Here is a 14,292-nt window from a genome sequence, read left to right as displayed (position 1 = left end):
CCTCCCTCCCTCCATCTCTCTCTCTCTCTTTCCCTCCTCCTCCTGTCTGTTGGATCTGTCAGCGGCTTGCAGGCTGATCTAGACTTGAACAGTAATTATAGCAACTTCCTGAAAGTGAAGCCCCCATGAAAAGTCTGGAGAAATGTTCTTTGTCATGGCCTCTCCATGAGTAATTAGTTCCACATGTGGCCTTCCTCAGCTATTTTGGCTGACTCTCTGAATGCTGTGCTATAGTTTGACCTAAAGAAACTTAAAAGTTTTGATTTCAAGCCTCCACTATGAAATAATGACTCTGGTCTCCTAACAAATTGCCTCTGGTAGATCCATGCTACTAGGTGCAGCACCGTTTTTCACTGGTAATTCCTGATTCTGTGTTAATACTTTTGTTTTAATGGTATTCTACTGCTTAGTTTCATCGCTGGTTAATTAAATCTGTTGAAATTTGCCAAGCACCGCTTGACAACATGTTATAACATAGATGCCAGTCTGCTGGCATCTACTTTTCTTCTTTTGGTGATGTTTTCAATTATATATACTGTTGCGTATTCTGATTATACAGCTCTCTGACTTCCACTCAATAGTATTCTGACTGAAGTTCGAGTTGCCTCAAACAAGAGCTTGATTAATAGCCCTTCTAGAGATCAAAATGTGAAAAAATTTCTAGGTAGCTTCCAAATTTAATTTGAGTAGCCAAACTAAGAAACTTAGAATTCTTTAAAGAATTACAGCCAAAGCAATTCATTTCTACTGACCTTCTGCAATACTTTTTAGAAGCAGAAAAATCTCTCTTTAAAATGTGTTGGGTTGAATATTTCCAAAGGCTTCAAGTGAGAAGTGTCTTAAAGCATTTGCTTTTCATTAAATGTCTTCTCTTGAATTAACATACCATTAAAGTGTTCAAAAGTTATTATAAGCCCTGCTCACCTGGGGAGGAAGATTAAATAAGATAAAAATGAATTATCCAGCAGTTTAGGATGGAATTAAGAGATTAGCATTAGGTATATCATTCATAGAGAGATTTAACTCATAAATGGAAATTCAGAAGAATTACTTGATATCACTGTACTTCTGCCTCCATACTTGTGTTTTCAGGGCCTATTCCATAGTGGTTGAGCAAGCCCAGTGTGCCTCAACTCCTTTTTTCCCTGTCACTGCTTTACACTATTACATAATACTGGAAATATGCAAGTGTGACTATATACTACTTAATAGTCTTATTACATGTGGATACCAACTCTGTCTTTTTTGAGTATCTATATGTTTATTCAGGAATCATCATAGAGGAGCCATGAGCCAGTGGGACAATAGTCAGCCAGGAATCCAGCATTCCAGGTGTGGGCTTGTTCCTGCCACAAATAGTGAAAGCCTTTCCTCTGCCCTCTTCTATTTATACTGAGGAAACATGCCTTGGGAATTTTTGTAAGGCAGTTGAAAGGTGATTCTGATCAGCCTGCTCCATGATTTCATCTTAGTTCACACATCTATACTTTTTCAAACATAGGAGAGATCTGTTTCTCAAATAGGTGTTTTTATGACATTTTATTCAAGGAACTCAATTTTATACTTACCTTTACTGCTTTTGAAGCATTTTAAGTGATTTTCCTATGGAAACAACTGTAAAGGTTGTGTTTCCCTTAGCATATATGCCCATCTCATTGGGCTTCCAGGTGAGGAAAATGTTTTAGAGTTATCTTTCTTCCAAATAGTTCAACAAATATTTATTCTTGCCTGCTCATGTGCTAGTCACAAGGCCAGGGACGGACATTAAGGTGAAAAAGATATGATTCCTGCCCTCAAAGAGCTCACACTTACTTCTAATGTTAGGAATGCTAATCTGTGATCAAGTTCAATCTAAAAAGTCTGCCATGGCTTTATGGAAAGCCCTTCGCATTCACTTGGAAATGGCCTAAGGACTTTTCTATGTCTGTAAAGTTACCAGTTAAATATCTAAAATGTGATGGGCTCTAAAAAGCAAAGTTAGACATGACAAAGGCTTGCCTTTGAGAACTAATGTTATTTACCTTGGTTATTTCAAAATGTATTGACCGAAGTGATTGTTTGAATCAATGGATGGTTTTGGGTGACTACAGAATTTGCTCTTTTTAGAAGTGACATGGATAGGAAACACTGTTTCAGTTATTTATCATTCCCAAGCTTGGCAAATTTTTATAATTTTAAAAATTCTCAAATTGAAACCAGGACTGAGTCTCGTTTCTATGTATTTATAAAGGAACAGTGTTACCAGTGTTTACAGTTAGAATATTTTGTGACATCCAGGTATGCATACTTCAGATAGTATTTATATAGCTTTAATTTTTTTGTTACAAGACTAGTGCATGAGCATTATAAAAGTTCAAATAATAGAAAGTATGTAAAGAAAAAGTTAATAATCTTTCCCTCCAACATCCTGACCCTCTCTGCTTTTTCAAATTAATGGTAACAGTTTGATGTGATTCCTTTTACCACCTTCTCAATGGTCATTTTATAGCTTCTTTATAGATGCCCAAATCCTTTCATATACAATGTATCCATTTCTTATAATAACCTTATGGGGGTAAATATTACCATCATTCCCATTTTATTGATGGTGAAATTGAGGCTCAGAGAGGTTAAGCATATTGCTTTGTGGAATTACAGTAAATAGAAGAACTCAAATTTTTCTAAGTCAAAGGCCTGTGCTCAGAAGCATATTGTCAGCCCATACAGATAAATTTTTTCCTCTACTGAATTTGTATAGCACTTACATTTCCTGTTAATAACTTGTCAATTATCTTCTGCCTTCTTTTAGTTTTATACTGAAATGTTGTTACTATTTCACATATTTGGATTTTTTCCCCAAAATAGAATATGTTAATTGAAGGTAGGAATGGTGTCTTTATACTTTCTTTAACTAGTCTAAAGTAGGCCATTTAGTAAACTATCAAAGGATGAGTAAAAGCTACATAGTATGCATGTGTTTTCTGATCAAACATTTGTCATGATAATAATTCAGGAATTAAAGCTGTCTTATTTTTTATCTTAAATGGAAAACATGGTACAATTTTAACATTTATATATGTGTACTGCAGTTATGTATCAGATTGCACTGCTCTTTTAGAAATAGTTGTGAACATTGGGCCAGCCATATTTCCTTGCTTATTTTTGGGCTTCTAATCTTCTGGACGCATCCTGTGTAACTATCGGTCATACCATCTTGTGTGAAAAGCAGGATCTAACCAAGATGTAGTGTTTCCTCTCTTGTTGTTTTCTCCTTCCCAGTTTGTATTTGAGGTAAAAATCTAGTTGACCCCAGTTCATTGCAAATTAGGGAAGATAGCCCCACTTAGTTTGGCTTTATGTTGTGTGGATTAGCACTTTTTTTTTTTTTTTAATTGGAGGCAATGCTGTCTTCTGATTGCCAGCATTTCCTATTTTGTCAGGGCCCGAAAGGACTGGGAAATTTGTTGTAGCAAAGCTTTCCCCTTTTCTCTCCTTCCCTGATTGTCAAACAAATGGCTGCCTACAGATCACTGCAGAGAAGTGCCTTCTTAGCCAGAGATGCAACATCAGAGGCTGTAAAATACAGGAGAAATAGTCCAGAAGAGTTAACGGATTTTCTTTCAACAATTGAAAAAGAAGTTAGATTAGAACAGCTATAAATCATAAGCTTAATGCAACTGATTTTACAATCTTCAAAAAGCTTGCAAAAAGGCAAAGATTGTGAGAGAGTTGATTTTAAAACGTACATTTACTAATGCATGTTTTGTTTTGCCCGTCTCTAGAATTTCCATTGCTGAGTCTGTTTATTTAGAAATCAGCCCCTAACCAAAAGCAGTATATATTTTATGAACATTCTTTCCTCAAATCAATTGAGAAAGATAATGTTACGTCTTTGAGTTTTACTAACCACTGGCGTGCACAGCAGCCATTTCTATATTCCAGTAACATAATACATCCGGCAGACAAACCTTACAAACTCTGGCTCTATTGAAAAGCAGTTGCATGAAGGTAAATATATGATTTATGACTCCAGTAAAATTTGAAGTACTGTCTTGAAATCTTTAGGGGGAAGCAAGATAAAGGGGTTAGAAAATTGGTGCTGGCCTTTTCAGGAGGATTTTAAGTGAGAGCGTACTAGGAATGCAGTCTGCTGCCTGCTTCAGCCCCCAAAAGCTGACGAGCATCATCTGAATGCTATGTACTATGGACTCTTATTGAATTCCACGTTACAATCAGACTTTAAAATGAGTATTGGCTCACTTGGACAAGAGAAATATGGTGTACTCGGGTCACTGACAATTTTAGAATATTGACTCCTGATGTCTTTTGGCATCACCAATAGTTTATTTCCTTTGTACGACTCAGAAACAAGCATGCGTGGTTTCAAAAAGGGAAAGAAAATCTGCATGTGCATCACATAAAGACTCAGAAAGCACGTTTTTGCAGGGGTAGAAAAAGTATCCTTTCTGTGGCTAGGGGTGCAAGTGAAGCATATTGGCTACAAGGAAATATGTGTGTGAAGAGAGCTTTCTGCTTTATCCAGGATACCTGCAATTATGCAGTAGATTGTTACAGAAGCTCCAAGTCTTTAAGTGATGATACACATACCTCCATAATACATGGCACAGTATCTTTATTTTAGGATTTATGATCTTTTGTTATATTCAGAAGGGAAACACAATTATTTGAATTGCTAAAAGGGTTAAATCCGACATAAATCTGTTTAGTTGAGAATATTATAGTTACCTTAACTGGCTTCCCAGTTCTGTTCATTCTCCAGAGAATTTATTTAAGGGATATATGAGACCATATTAAAATACTTCTATTCATGCCACCATGAGAATTTGCTTTACTTTTATAGACAAATGAAAGCACTTGGTGTATAAATTAGTTCATGTTGAAAGGTTATTTCCATGTTGCAAGTGACTATTAATCACATATCTTTATGAAAGCACTTATTTGCATATTAACCAAAAGTTGCTTCAATTTGCCATGCAGAATCAGATTATGTAACTTCATTGACTCCCAGGACTACAGTGCAAAAGTTGTAGAGAAAGGAAAGTGTACTGTTTTCCATTTTTAAATGTTTGTTTTGTTTCTTTTTAATTTTTTTTTTGAGACTTATTTTATACCAGGCCTCCATGCTAGTTTTTCACATGTGATATAATTTAATCCAACAACCCCGAAAGGTAGGATTTCTCCAAGGCTGCAGATGAAGTGGAAGCAGGAGACAGTGCAGCATAAGGGTTTTGGAGCTGGAGGGCGTGGGTTTGAATCCTGTCTTCACAACTCATTATTTGGTGACCTTGGCAATCGTTTAACTACAGTATTCTGAGCTCCAGTTTTCTCATTTGTAAAATAGGGTTTCTCTGAGGACTAAAAGGGGTAATGTGTGAGAAAAGCTTGGATCAGGGCCTGGCGCACAGGAGGGCCTCATGCAGCTTAGGTACTGCTGGGAGGGCACAGGCAGACCCCCACCTTGATTCAATTACTGATCGTCTATTCAAAACCAGGTCCTGTGACTCCAAAGCACAAGCAACAGCAAGTACTGTTCAGGAATAAAGTGTTATTTTCCTCAAGGTGTTTATAATCTCATTGGGTAAATAAATCATCTGTGTGTAAAACAAGTAAAAATAAAAGAAAATACTTGATTCTGAAAGAAAGACAACAGGGTTTTTAAAAAACACTGTAGTGGGAGAGGCTCCTTAAGATAACCTTTTGGAGAATCTCTTTGAAAAGTCAGTAATGACCTTCCTCTCTGAGTGTATCTGTTTTTATTATAGTTTTGCATGTATATATTAAAACACATGTGTTTACACATGCATAAACATGTGTAAGTGCATCTATGTATATGTGTGTATATATACTTTGTAAATATTTATATAATTTATAAATATTTTTATATATCTATATATACTTTTAAACTAAACCAGATCTCTATATGAGAATTACCAACATCAAAATCAATTCTTTTCCCCTTTTAAAAGTTAAAGCACATGAATGTTTTTTGTAATCTTAGATGTTAGTTTTAGTGTGTGCACATTTCATTCTTTTTTTAAAAAATTGTGCCTGCCAGAGCTTTATAGCACCAGTTGAAGGTTAATAAGTGAAAATTAGGTAGTAAATGCCTTTGTAATTTTGCAAATGCAACATTTTAAGGGGATTGATTCCTCTATAGGTGGAGCTATCACTGACTGCATTTAAAAACTGCACGCACACTTTGTGTAGTATTGGTTTGGTTTTGTTTGGTAACAGTTTACTCCCAACCCTCCACCTTGTAACAAACAGTTTTCCTTCAGTGCATGCTGCTTCATTTCCATTTCATCTTAGTCTTTTCAAGAAAGAACTAGTCTTGGATTTTATTGGCTAGAATGGATTATGATTGCTTTTGAAATATTGGCTTGTTTTGTTGGGGAACTAGTAGTTTTTTAAATAGTTTGTTTTCTTCAAGGGATCTGGACTCCACTGAAAGTGTTTGAGGGTAGCCTTAGGTGCTGTCCGGCCCATTGTGTGCATCAACTCACTGGAGATGATGCTTAGAGTTCACTCTGCGTTTTCAGGGCCTCATGAAATTATTACTGAGAAGCTCATCAAAGAATGAAAAGAACTTAAAGTTCTTTTTTTTTTTCCTTCAAGTTTTCTAAACAGAGAAAACAAGAACCAGAATAAGCTGTATAAGAGGAATCTTTTGATTTTTCTAAAAGTAAGTGCCTTCTGCCAGTAGTGAAGCCAGTGTGAAGATAGTTGTACTTACCTCCCTTATTTCATGATTTCAGTCCATGAAATTTTCAGTACTACATTTCAATTGGTTAATTTTTAGAAAGTTGACTCCTTCATTTTTTTAACCATTAAAAAGGACAAGAAAGCTAATGGGAGTTTATTTTCCAGTAAATTTTGCCCTGCCTGTTTTCTAAATCAATCTTAATTTTAGTTCCACCTTTGCCTTCAGATCATAAAATAATTGGTGTTAGTCTCCCAATAATGCTCATACTGGTTATGAGCAATTAGGTTGGATCCAATTTGTTAAAGTTAATTCTAACTTTATTTTATTATTGTTTAATTTTATTTTGCTTCGACGGTATTTTGTATATTCAGACTCATTTAGATGAATGCCACTTCTGTTGCATTCCTATACTGTATCATTTTCAGTGCATTTGTCTGTTGTATGTATATGCAGGGTTTTCTGAATGTATCAAATTCCCCACTTTTTTTCTTTCTTTTTTTTTTTTTTTTTTTTTTGGCTTGGTTGTGCAGCTTGCAGGATCTTAGTTCCTGACCAGGGATCGAACCCATACACCCTGCAATGGAAGCACGAAGGTCCTAACCACTGGACTACCAGGGAATTCCCCACTTAAAAACTATCATTCCCATGGTACATATTTCCTTCACATTAAGTATAGGAGACTTTTAGTGAGTTTTTTGTGTATGTGCATACTGATGGAATCTGTTTGGAAAGACCCTGTGAAAAACTGTTCTTTGTAAGATTTCCATAATACAGTTCTCTTTGCTTACCTACATCAATAGAAGTTTCAAATTAACATTTATAGTGAAACTGCTATAGCCAACTATAGCCAAGTTGCTCAGTGCCTAGAGCAGAAGATGTTTGGTGATTTAGTATTCATAGAGATTAAATTAATTGTATTTGATTTCAAAATTTCATCTTTCTTGTACAAATTCCCCTTCTTTGAAGTTAATTTAAACCTTTGCTTTCTTGGATACAACTGAGGTATAAGAGAAGGAGTACCAAAATTGACTGATTCTAGTTCAGCTCTGCCATTTTCTCATTGGTCAAATGAGAGGTGGTTGGGCGGGGGTGCTTGGGAGCAGGTCTGATTTAGATAATATGACAAAATAAATTGGGATGTTTTTGAAGACTTTTTCAACAATTCATATAGCAACAGCTTGGAGAATTGTCACGGCACTGCCTTGGGGCCGGTGGTTGTGGCGCTTTAGCAGATACCATTTCCACCCTTGGTAACTTTTGTGGTGTTGCTGAATGTCTAAGGAGAGGAAGATCTGAGAATATTAGTTAAACTAGTTATTGCGTCAGAAGGCAGTGGTATGTGTTATTGTACCGTACTGTATCTCTACCAAAATGATCGAAGGGCATTCAGGAGAATAGGCTTATTATTAACTTTTGTTCCTTTCTTCTCCTCCTCTTTCCTACTGTTCTGTCTTCCTTCTCTGCCCCTCCTCTGCTCAGTGTGAGACTTTCTGTAGCTCTTCCCTCTCCTCTCCACCCACAGTTCTTCCTGATTCTTCTTTAGGAAACAGAGTTGGAATTGAGCTACCAGTAAAAATATGTATTAGACTGTTTAATGAGATTTTGTTTTTTCTCCTTGAATTTTCAATCAGATAAATTTAATCCTGTGTATGCATTGCTTAAAAACAAATAGCTCCAAAACTAAACTAAATTGTTTTTATACTTCCTTGTGGCCTTTAAAATAATCTTCTTCACAGGCAGTGATTTTTTATTTTTTGGCCTCACCTCACGGCTTGCAGGATCTCAGTTCCCTGACCAGGGATTGAACCTGGGCCACGGAAGTGAAAGTGCCGAGTCCTAACCACTGGACCGCCAGAAAATTCCCCATACCATTTTGCTTTAAATTGGCTTTCTCATGGCTCCAGAGAATATTGCATATCAGGTATTTCCAGATAGCCTTATAGACCTCATTGTCCATTCCATTCATTCATCCATTTGTTGTTTGTGCTTTGCTGATTCTTCTCAAACTGTTGCTTGACTTGTTCTGGCATTTATGTCTCATCTTTTTCACTTGATTATAAACTTTTTGAGGGCAGGGGCCACACCTGTAGTTGCTATGTGCTGCACAATGGCTTCCCAAATGGAATCAGGCTAATAAACATATATTGATCAATCTGAGATTTTCCTGAACGTGAAGAGTCAAAGAAAGGAGATTCCTTCTTAAGTAAGAATCAAGGCCACCCAAAATCACCTTCCTAATTACATTTTTAACGTCTTTATTTACCTTTACAAAGACTTTAAATGTAAACTGCAATGCAGAACGCTATAATGCACAGGCCATTTGTAGTGCATTTGAGAGTGTGCTTAGAATGTGCCACAAAATGCTACAGATGCCATCTTACTTAAAAATCACTCAAGGAAGAATTTTTTAGATGAATGTCTGCTGGGAAACGACTGCCAGGAGAAATGTGGAAACCACATGAAATTCACTACATAAAGAAATCTGGTTTCCATTTCTGCACCACATTTTGTGCTAGCAGGAAGAAGATAAACAAGCTGTTTAAAACTAAAGTGAATAGCAAAGGGATTAAATTTTAAAATCCTGCATCGTAAATGTATTTTGGAATTTGTGAAATTTAATCCCATCACATAGGATCCTTTAAGAAGGGAGAAAATATGTTGAGTCTTCTAGTCTTAGATATCTCAGTGGAATGGATGAGTAATTTTGCTTCCTGTTGATGAGTAGTAATACTCTAACATTTGTCTTAGTTGAAATTAAAACGAAAGTCTCATTCTGGTTTTTGGTAAGCAGACATTCTTTTGAGAGTGAGAAAGGGAAGAAAGCAGAAAAAACCTCTTTTTTTGGTTAGTTTTAGATCATCCCTTTTAGGGATAGGGGAATTTTACTGTAGTGTTTTAATTTAGCTATGTAAAACTTGATACGAATAGGTGTATGGATGGGCTAGTTGGGAGTAGGAGGGTTCAACTGTTTTAATTTTCAGAAAAATATTCTGGAGATTCTTTTTTAAGTTTTCTATTTAGTAGCCCTTATATATTTATAATTTAAATAATAAATATAAATAATTTATAATTTATATAATTTAAATATATTATGAAGTTGGCATTTAAGGAAGAATAAACACGATTAAGATAAAGTAGATTGTGAATAATAAAAATATTAACATTTAAAATATAGAGACCAATCATTCAAGTTGTCATTTCCCTTTAATAAACGTGACCAGATCATACATACCCATGTTTAGGAGTAACACACCTGCATTTCTGAATTCAGTGGGCCTTGTGCTTTGAAAACAAACAAACAAACATGAGATCAAGGTTACAAAATCAAGTTGATTATATGCTTGAATAGATTAAAACTTTTCCTTTCACAACTTAATTTCCCACTTTCTGTTGGAAAGGGAGGCTGAGTTGTTTAAGGTTTATTTTATATACTCTTATTTAACATGATGTTTTTTGGGGGTTTGTTTTGTTTTGCTTTTTACTATTTTAACTTCCAATCTGAAAACTTTTAGCTGGCTACACTTAATAACTAATACATAATTTGTCTAAGCCTACATTTATAGCCAAGGTGTCTTGTGTCCTTAGAAAGTGCTGTTTTTTAGATAAGATGTAAAAATAAACTTCCAGTCACTCCATTCATTTGTTCTCTCATTCACTCATTTACTCTGTAAACATTTATCAAACTTCTACTATGTTACAGACACTGTGCTGGAGATAAATAACATAAAACTCATGCCTTCTAGGAGTTTGTTTGAGATTACTTAAAGGGCAAAAACCATTGTTAAGGGCTTCTCTGGTGGCGCAATGGTTGAGAGTCCGCCTGCCGATGCAGGGGACACGGGTTCGTGCCCCGGTCCGGGAAGATCCCACATGCTGCGGAGCGGCTGGGCCCGTGAGCCATGGCCGCTGAGCCTGCGCGTCCGGAGCCTGTGCTCCGCAATGGGAGAGGCCACAGCGGTGAGAGAGGACCGCGCAACGCAAAACGAATAAACAAACAAAAAAAACCCATTGTTAAGACGAAAGAATGGTTTCAATCTTTTGGATAAATATATAGTTACAAAAATGCTCAGGTTTATCTAACAGTATGCTGTTATCTGTTTAAACAGTGCAGAACTAGATTTTCTTTGGTTTTTTTTTTGTTTTTGGGTAAGCAGTAGAATAGTGGTTGAGTGTACAAACTATGGAGCTAGATGGCCTGGGTATGTATCCAGCTCTACCACTTACTTTGCTATGTGACCTTGGGGATATTACTTGCCATTCTTGTGATTTGTGGATGAAAGCTCTTTACATAGTGCCTGGTGTTTATTAAGCACTTTAATAAATGTTAGCTTCAGGGATGATTTTCAAGATATTCAACAAGCTGTATAGTAGAAGCACCAAACACTTAGAACTGCTATTGGCTATAAAATCTGATATGACCACACCAGTGTGTATGGTCCAGATCAGCTCATTTAGCCTCTATTGTTATTATTGTTTCTACTTAAAACTTCTGAACCAAGCTTTATGCCTCACCCCCATCCCATCCTATGGACCATGACCCTGGGCCAGGCTCTGTGGAGCACATAGTCCTGGAGTTTCTAGGTGCCTGCAATTCGTAATTTTTATATCTTTTTTTTTTAAGTAGCTAGACTTAGTATAGACTTATTTTCATGTTCCAGACAATTTGGGATGCTTTTCTTAACTAATAACTTTGAGAAAGACATCAGAGCCAAGCCTTGAATTCTCTATTTCTTTCCCCTAATGTTGATTGGTAATTGTGATAGTGTAGATCTTATTCTTTTTTTTTTTCCTTTCTTCTTCTTTTTCTCCTCTCCATTCCTCGTTTCCTCTTCCTCCACCTCTTTCCTCCCCCCCTTCTTATTATAAGAAGAAAATAATATCTAAAGCTAGTTGCCTCACATTCTTTTTAAGAAAGACATGTATACCATGCATAAATTTACTCTTTAGAGTAACGGGTCAGTAGTTTGTGGTAAGGGTAGAATGGATATAAAAGCATTTGGGGAAAGTTAAAAGACATATGAGGTGCAAAAGACTGTCATTTTCTCATTTGTCAAAGGAGAGGTGGTTGGGAGAAGGTCTGACTTAGATGATACTGACAAAATAAACTGGGTTGTTTTTGAAGACATTCTTCAACAATGCATACAGCAGCAGTTTGGAGAATTGTTGTTTCAACTGACACTAGTTGCTTAACTGTAATAAATTCACTTGATCTGTCTGTTACATTTTCTCCATCTGTTAAAATGGGATGCTAACAACGTTTCTCATAGATGTTGTGAGGATTAAACAAGGAAATACATATCAGGCACTTAGAACATAAATTTCAATAGTCATTTAATTTATTGTGCTTATCATGCACTTAGAATATAGCTAGGATTAGGGGCTTCCTTGGTGGCGCAGTGGTTGGGAGTCCGCCTACCAATGCAGCGGACGTGGGTTCGTGCCCCGGTCTGGGAGGATCACACGTGCCGCGGAGCGGCTGGGCCCGTCAGTCATGGCCGCCGAGCCTGTGCGTCTGGGGCCCGTGCTCCGCGACGGGAGAGGCCACAGCAGTGAGAGACCCGCGTACTGCAAAAAAAAAAAAAAAAAAAAAAAAAAAAAGCTACGATTCAATAATTTTATTTAATTTATTCAGCAGATATTTAGAGTACTTACTATTTGCCAGATACTATTCTAGGACCTGGGGACACAACAGACAAAAATCCCTGCCCTCCTGACAGACCCGTGCTTTGGAAAAAAAATTAAAATAGGAAAAGGGAGCAGAGAACCTAGGAAATGGGTTGCAATGTAAAATAGGGTGGTTAGGAAACATGATGTTGGAGAAAATACGTGCAAGTGGTGAAGGTATGAATACACAGACTGCTGGGGAAAGAGCCTTTCTGGTAGAGAGAACAGTATATGCAAAGACACCAAGGCAAGAGTATGCCTGGAGGCCAGTGGGCCTGGAATAGAATGAGAGAGAGTAGGAAGAGGTGAAGTTGGTACTAGAGACCTGCTTAAGATCTGAATGATACAATGACAGGCATAGAGAAGGGGGAACAGGAACATACCAGAGAAGGCTTCTTAGAGGGGAAGATAGACCTAGGAAATGAATGGACTATGAAGAAGCGCATGGAAAAAGGAGAACATTCCTGTTAAGGGAAAGAACAGGAATGAGAGTGAAGGCACAGACAGTGGAGGAGGTACGTTTTGATTGCATCTGAGTAGTCCGTCCAGAACAGAGGGTGAACAGTGGGGGAGGGAGGGACACAAGATTGGTTAAATAGAGTGGTATTGGATATTGGAGCACCCCGAAAGTTAGGCAGAGGACTTTTAGTTTCTCCTGATTAAAAAAAAATGTTTCTAGTCAATAGAAGCAAACCACTGATAAAATCTTTTTTTAACATCTTTATTAGAGTATAATTGCTTGACAATGGTGTGTTAGTTTCTGCTTTATAACAAAGTGAATCAGTTATACATATACATATGTTCCCATATCTCTTCCCTCTTGCATCTCCCTCCCTCCCACCCTCCCTATCCCACCCCTCTAGGTGGTCACAAAGCACCGAGCTGATCTCCCTGTGCTCTGCAGCTGCTTCCCACTAGCTATTTTACATTTGGTAGTGTATATATGTCCATGCCACTCTCTCACTTTGTCCCAGCTTATCCTTCCCCCTCCCCATGTCCTCAAGTCCATTCTCTAGTAGGTCTGCGTCTTTATACCCGTCCTGCCCCTAGTTTCTTCATGACCGTTTTTTTTTTTTTTTTTTTTTTTAGATTCCATATATATGTGCTAGCATACGGTATTTGATTTTCTGACTTACTTCACTCTGTATGACAGACTCTAGGGCGATCAACCTCACTACAAATAACTCAATTTCATTTCTTTTTATGGCTGAGTAATATTCCATTGTATATATGTGCCACATCTTCTTTATCCATTCATCTGTCGATGGACACTTAGGTTGCTTCCATGTCCTGGCTATTGTAAATAGAGCTGCAGTGAACATTTTGGTCCATGACTGTTTTTGAATTATGGTTTTCTCAGGGTATATTCCCAGTAGTGGGATTGCTGGGTCATATGGTAGTTCTATTTTTAGTTTTTTAGGGAACTTCCACACTGTTCTCCATAGTGGCTGTATCAATTTACATTCCCACCAACAATGCAAGAGGGTTCCCTTCTCTCCACACCTTCTCCAGCATTTATTGTTTGTAGATTTTTTGATGATGGCCATTCTGACTGGTGTGAGATGATATCTCATTGTAGTTTTGATTTGCATTTCTCTAGTGATTAATGATGTTGAGCATTCTTTCATGTGTTTGTTAGCAAGCTGTATATCTTCTTTGGGGAAACGTCTGTTTAGGTCTTCTGCCCATTTTTGGATTGGGTTGTTTGTTTCTTTGATATTGAGCTGCATGAGCTGCTTGTAAATTTTGGAGATTAATCCTTTGTCAGTGCATCATTTGCAAATATTTTCTCCCATTCTGAGGGTTGTCTTTTGGTCTTGTTTATGGTTTCCTTTGTTGTGCAAAAGCTTAAGTTTCATTAGGTCCCATTTGTTTATTTTTGTTTTTATTTCCCTTTCTCTGGGAGGTTGGTCAAAAAGGATCTT

General features: G+C 37.0%; 1 protein-coding gene across 5 annotated transcripts in view; it reads left to right on the top strand.

The window, feature by feature from the left end:
* DNM3 (dynamin 3) overlaps positions 1 to 14,292 on the top strand; it is a 571,656-nt gene that overhangs the window by 309,409 nt on the left and 247,955 nt on the right. The gene's annotated exons all lie outside the window — the stretch shown is intronic.

This window comes from Aethalodelphis obliquidens, unplaced genomic scaffold (assembly GCF_003676395.1).
Source record: "Aethalodelphis obliquidens isolate GAN/ISIS:26980383/991018 unplaced genomic scaffold, ASM367639v1 scaffold55, whole genome shotgun sequence".
Classification (NCBI taxonomy): domain Eukaryota; kingdom Metazoa; phylum Chordata; class Mammalia; order Artiodactyla; family Delphinidae; genus Aethalodelphis; species Aethalodelphis obliquidens.
This window is presented reverse-complemented; position numbering and strand designations above follow the sequence as displayed.